We start from the raw sequence: 6,725 nt of genomic DNA, 5'->3' as shown, positions 1-6,725 counted from the left end.
AAAAAAAAAACAAAAACAAAAACAAAAAACAAAAAACACCAAGTAGTTTTTATTTCATTTACTTAAAGAAATACCATAGCAAAAATGAGGTCTTTAAAAGGTCAATATACATGTGTTACCTTGGTAACATAATCTAACTTCGCTAGGAGTCAAGTATTAGTATTAAATTGACAAGAAGTGTGTAAATGTCATGCACCAAGAAATAACATCAATACCTTACATGTTTGTCTTTATAGTAAGTACTTTAACAATGCTATGGTTCTGGCAAGATCTTTAAAGCTTACTTCAGCTTAAATTCTTGTTTGGTCACTTTCTCATTTTGTCATCCCGGAAAGTTTACTCAATTTAGCTGTTTCCTAATCTGTAGAATGGAAATAATAGCCACCTCATCAAAGAGTTAATGAATATTAAATATGTTTGTTTTTTGAGAGAGTCTCTCTATGTTACCCTGTTTAGCCTGGAAATTGCTATGTAGATTAGGCTGGCCTTGAACTCACAGAGATCCACCTGCCTCTGCTGGAATTAAAGGCATGTGCCACTGTGCCTGGCAACTTGATGTTTTTAAAGCCCCTGGAACAGTACCTAGAATAAGTGTTTGATGAGTATATCAAATAAAAATATTCCACTACTGAAAAGCAGATGAATAACTGTCAAGTGTTGAATGGGTAGACAGCAAGATGAAAGACCAGTGGGGATTGGGCTGCACAAAAATGACTAGCTTAGTAGTTACCATGGTAACTTTTATGTTTTGAGTATTTTGCCACAATTAAAATGTCTCAGTATCAGTGTTCATAACATTATATGCTAAGAATTCTTTATTGCCACCCAGCAGCCTCAGCCACGCTTGCCTTTGGTGCTGTGACAGTATGGCTTGTGGTGCTTTATTTGGTAGAGTCATGCACTGGAGGTTTATCAGAAAGCCTGCAAACACATTGTTAAAATTGACACTCAAGACTCCGGGACAGCCATAGCTCCATCGTGTCCTTCTGCCAACTTTGCTTTTGTTTTTTCCCCTAATCCCCACAACCAGCACATAGAAGACATGTCTACCTGACTATGTATGTCATACATACATACATGACACACTTGAGATTAGAGTGGAGAGGTTATCAAGGTGGATCTAATTGAATAGTTCCCATAAAAGCGTAGAGCTTTCTATGACTGGGAAATGAACAAGACTCAACATACTGTGGCTGATTTGAAGATGGAAGATATCATTGACGAGGACTTTAGGCAGCCTTGAGGAATTTGGAAGGTGTAAAACTACCAAGAGTGGCCCCCTGGCTGACAACCAACAGGAAGTTACCAAAACCAGGATTTTTGTCAATAATGCAGATGACTTTGAATCTGGACTATTTACCAGAATTTCTAGATAGTAGTCCAGCCCACCTGAGCCAACACCTTAGTGACTATGAGATAAGAAGTATTTTTTAAAAGCAACTTAGCGTAAAAATTTGTTGTGTCATAATAGAAAAATAAAATAGAATCTAGCAGAAAAATGGACAAAAAATTTAAACACACTGCTATTATGGAATATTCTCAAGGCCTCTGTGTTAGAACCTCAGTCCCTTTAGAGGCATTTTGAAAGGGTGGGACTTATGAGTGGTAGAAGTCAAGAGTTCAACCCAAGGGGGTTGTGGGGCTCTGGGTCCTTCTGTTCTGTCATTTTGCTTGGTGCCTCGTAACTGAGTGCTTTTGGTCTGCTGTGCACACGGACCCTGGTGTGGCCCTGCCACAGTCCCCGATATAATGGAACCAGCTGGTCATCACCTGAGAGCTCAGAAACTGTGAGGCAAAATGAACCCTTTGCAGGTTGATTACTGTGGGACTTCCCGTAGAGCCATAGAAAGGAACTGGAATTAAATAGCTAATATATTAACTTGAATTCTTTCTGTTAATCGAAGAAGTGAACATGGAAACAACAGGCAATACTTTTACAGCTCCCAAAGCACTATAGCTCTCAAAGAGTTTTAATTGTCACATCAAGCAGTGTGTCACAGAGCAGATGTTCTCAAATGCCACGAGAGGCAGACAGTGCGATCTTTCTGAAAAACAGTGACTGAGTGTGTAAAATGGCTCAGCAGTGCCCCTACCCTTTGACTTAGCAATTCTTCCTTTAGAAGTCCAAAGGAACTTGTGAGAGCAGTTACGTTCATCATGATGCTGACTATGCCTTTGTAAAGAACAGACTGGCAATATCATAAATGCCCAGTAACAGGGGAACAGTCACATTATGGTTCCATCAAAAGACATGACATAATGCAAATATTAAAAAAATATTTATGAAGGCTTTTAACAGTGGGGAGAGGTTTCAGGCTTTGCTAAGTGGGGGAAAGACAATAGAGAACTGTATCTGCAGTATGCTTTCAACTAACATATCTTCTTTTCCTCTTCTCTTTTTCTTCTTTGTTATACAGGGCTTTTTTTCCCTGTTAGAGGGTAAATAAGAATTGTTTATTTTGCCTTTATTCTTTTCAAAACCCTGAACAATGTGTAGTCCTTTTTTTTTATAACCATGAAGCTCAATAAATGTTTCAAAGTTGTCTACATTATAGTGAATGCATTTTGAATCTAAAACCCTGCACTAACAATGGGAACAATAAATTCACAACTAATTTAGGTACAAAACAGAGAGTCTTTCAGAAATCGTTGAGGTAGAAAACAGAATACTGGATCACACAAGGTTTCTCGGTAGTGTGATCAGTGCAGACTTTTGTTGAAAGAGCACTCTTATTCCTTTTTCTTATTCTCTTTTCCTTTCCTTTTATAATTAGTTAATTTTTTGTCTAAGAAACGGTTTCATGATCGAGCCTAGGTAGGCCTGGAACTTGTGTAGCCCAGGTTAGCTTTGAACTAGTAGACTTGTTTACAGCCAGTCTGTCCTGAATGCTCCTCATCTTATCTGAGCTAATGAGCTTCCTACCTGGGCCTCTGGAGGGCTGGGATTAGAGGCATGTGTTGCCGCCACATCTAGCTAAAAGCTCTTGTGTTCTTTAAGATGAATGCGTTTAGATGTTAGGTTAACAACCCTCTTCCCCTCCCCCTTGTTTATATGTGTACAGCTAAGAAATAAGGGACTGAGGAATATGTAATCATTTGACAGAAAGGAAAAAGAAGAGCTTGTCATTAGGACCAGGAAAAACAAGCTAGATAGAGGCCAGTACCACTAGCTGCAAGCAGCCAAAGCTTGTGAGTATTGAATATTTATTAGATAGCAGCCGCAAGGTGATCTCAGCATGTAGCCCTTTCAAAAGATTTGGAATCAGGTCGTGCATTTACATGTTTACAAAGCAGGCTGAGATATTGATACTATTAAACTAGTTTCAGAAGGTCTGATTTCAACCTAGAAAAGATTAGTAATATAGGCCTAGTTTTTAGGGTTCTTCTTTTCTAGACAGTTCCCAGGGGCATCAGGCTATGGCTGCTCCTTCTCTTTCCCCAGTGACTGGCCTCCTCTTCTGTTTCACATCACCCTCATCCACACCCTCAGAGCAGTATCAAAAATGCCTGTCTTCACAGTGGCTCCTGGCCATCTGCTGGCTTGCATCATAGCAAATATTTACTCCTTGGAAGAAGAGTTATGGAATAATACCTAGCGAGGAATTGCTGTCTTAGTTTTCATTTTTTGTTCAGAACTGACATGGTATATGGGTTCTAAGAAGCCACACTGTATGCTAGCTCCAAGTAATTCAGAGGACTTAGTAACAAGTACAATGAAGTGGTTGCCAGTAGCAAAGTCCATATACAATTTGCTCCTATCTCATTGGTACGTGAAGGTAAAATCAAATACTAACGAACCTCACAGCTTACTTTCCTGCAAACTATGCAGTAAAAACATGATTTGGTCAATGTGTATCATTAATCTTGTTGGCAGATGAGTTAGGAGCAAAACAAAACTCAAAGTGAACACAGGCAGTGTTATTGATTGATTGATTGATTGATTGATTGTTGAGATAGAGTATCCCTCTGTAGTCCTCTCTGTTCTGGGACTTTCTATGTCCCAGGCTGGGCTTGGACTCACAGAGATCCTCCTGCTTTGCCCCCATGTTCTGGCATTGAAGATGTGCACCACTATGCCCAGCTGAGAGGCCATTTCATTGAGGTGTCAAGCATACTGCTTTTATTAACATTTTTGTTAATTTGAGCTTGGTTTCAAATTGGATTTCCTGGTTATACACAACATTCATGAGTTAGGCAGGAGCTTATTTCTATCTAGCTATCTTGAGTAGAGTAACCAGTTTATAATTCAGTATAAACTGAAGCTGCCTTGTTCTGTATTACCCAATGTACTTATAGATGATTAGCTAATTGGGAAGTGGAAGACACACACTCTACTATGTGGTCTGTAGGTGTGATGATAACCTTGAATAAGACACACAGTCTTTAGAAAACTTACCATTTGTTAGGGAAGACAGAGAAGAAAACAGGCCTCTTTAAAGTGGTGTCTGACCTGGTTATGGAGGCAATCAGGACTCTGTAGAGGTACATAAGGGCAGGTTCAAATGGGCCTAGGAAGTCAGGGGAAAGCGCAGAAGTCAGCACAGACCTGCAGGCTTAGATGCAGCTGCTGTGGGGTGGGGCACTTTGGGAGGAACAGTGCTGGAAAAGAGGTTAAGAATGGTGGCAGTAGGAAAAAAACAAAAAACAAAACACAGGTTCCAGGCAAAGAATACAGGGAGATTCTAATTCCTATAAATTCTTTATGACCGGAGACAGAATGGGATTGTGGTAGGAGTGTAGAGGGAAATTTAAGACCTAAGGGCTGGAAGGAAAGTGATGTGAGCTCTTCTGAGTAATGTTTATCCAGAAAGCTGCAGGGTTTTGATTTCAGAAAGCCCACTTGGGTGATAGATTTAGAGAAGTCTGCCTGGAAGATGGCTTGTGGTGGTGACTGTACTATGGAGGTAGAGATATGACAATGGGAAGATTTTGCTGAGGTCATAGGGCTTGCTAATTTGTATTGGTCGCTGGTGACTCAGCTAGAAATGCCAGAGTGGATATTCATCTTTATTAGGGGACAATGTACTTTGCTCTGTAGCAAATGCTTGAAGGAGGCAGGCTGGAGGGTAATTTGCACATTGTAGGAATTAGGGCACATATTAAAGGCACTTACATATGCCATCTATCTCAAGAGCTGGAGAAGTTCTCCATCTGCCATGTGGATTGTAGCTAAAGTCATGAACATGGAGAAGATCCTTAGGGAAGTTGCTGGGTAAGACTACAGGGTATTTATCATCTGAGCACAGGAACAGGAGGGAGGAACATTCATAGGCAAAGGAGAAAGGGCAGAGGTGGCAGTGGATTCATGAGTGTCACACAGAGTGGCTATTTGTAAGTTGCACTCCTAGTGGTCAGTCAGACCTGTTGGAAGATGGTTCCTAGATTTGGCCATCTAGGGTTGGCCAGTAGTGACCTTTGCATGTAAAGTTTTATCTGGTGCAGAACCACACTGCTTCTTGGAGAATGAACAGGGTAGTAAAAAGCAAAGCCTGAAAATGTCAAGGTCAAAATGTTTCCAGAAACTTAGATGCGAGAGAAAGGAGGGAAATATATCCTAGATCTGGACGAGCTTAGGAAACATAGAGAGCCTAACTTACAGTTCTTGTTCAGGACAGCTTTTCTTTTGTGTTTTTATTTGTTTTGTTTTTTTGTTTTTGTTTTTTCGAGACAGGGTTTCTCTGTATAGCCCTGGCTGTCCTGGAACTCACTTTGTAGACCAGGCTGGCCTCGAACTCAGAAATCCGCCTGCCTCTGCCTCCCAAGTACTGGGACTAAAGGCGTGCGCCACCACGCCCGGCTTGTGTTTTTATTTGAAGAACTTTTTCCATACAGTATATTTTTGATCATATTCTTTCCTCCTAACTCCTCCCGGATCTTCCTCGTCTCTCTGCCCACCCCCACTTCAAGCTTGTGCTCTTTTCTCTGTCTCTGTCTCTCTCAATCACCAAATCAGAAAACAACAACAACAAAAAAAACCTAGTAAGATAAAAATACCAAAACCAGACAAATAGTGCATAGATAACAAGCACGGTCATTTTCTGTTAGCTAGCTATTCCTGAGTGTGGGTCCTGCCCTAGAGTGTTGTTAACATGCCCAGAGATATGCTCTGAATATGGAGGAAATTGATTTTCCCCTTTCCAGCAGCTGCCAGCTAGCTACACATAGCTCTTTAGTTAGAGGTGAGATTTTGTGTCCACTTCCCCATCTCTGTGCTGTGGTTTTTGTCTGGTTTGAACCTGTGAACATCTTGTTCACCTATCACAGTCTCTGTTTCCTTGGAGTCACCCACCACTCTGGCTCTTACAGTCACTCCTCCTTTCCCCACAGATCTCTAACGTGGAGAGGAAGGATTTGATGAAGACATCCTTTCTAGGGATGACTGCTCTAAAACCTCTCCCTCTCTGCCTGCTGTCCAGTGGGTCTCTATTAATACCATTCTACTACAAATGGAGATCTGCTGTGACTGATCTGAACCTGTCCGAGATGTTCTATTAAATCCTGCAGAGAGCCCACCACTGAACCCTGCCAGGTCAAGGCCACTGAGAAGCAGGTGCAGAGAAGCCCCTGCTGCCTTTAACTCTGAAGAAGGAAGGATTGAATACATTAAGACTCCCTTCCTTCCATCCTTCTTTTCTTTTTTCTTTTCTTTTCTTTTCTTTTCTTTTCTTTTCTTTTCTTTTCTTTTCTTTTCTTTTCTTTTCTCTTCTCTTCTCTTCTCTTCTCTT

At 40.9% G+C, this 6,725-nt stretch overlaps 1 protein-coding gene across 3 annotated transcripts in view; it reads left to right on the top strand.

Annotated features, from left to right (window-relative positions):
- Positions 1-6,725, top strand: part of Plekhm3 (pleckstrin homology domain containing M3) — a 158,426-nt gene that overhangs the window by 1,088 nt on the left and 150,613 nt on the right. The gene's annotated exons all lie outside the window — the stretch shown is intronic.

The sequence above is a fragment of the Mus pahari genome, chromosome 5, assembly GCF_900095145.1.
Source record: "Mus pahari chromosome 5, PAHARI_EIJ_v1.1, whole genome shotgun sequence".
In the NCBI taxonomy this organism is placed as follows: Eukaryota; Metazoa; Chordata; class Mammalia; order Rodentia; family Muridae; genus Mus; species Mus pahari.
The sequence above is the reverse complement of the archived record's forward strand: the minus strand, read 5'-3'. Positions and strand labels throughout refer to the sequence as shown.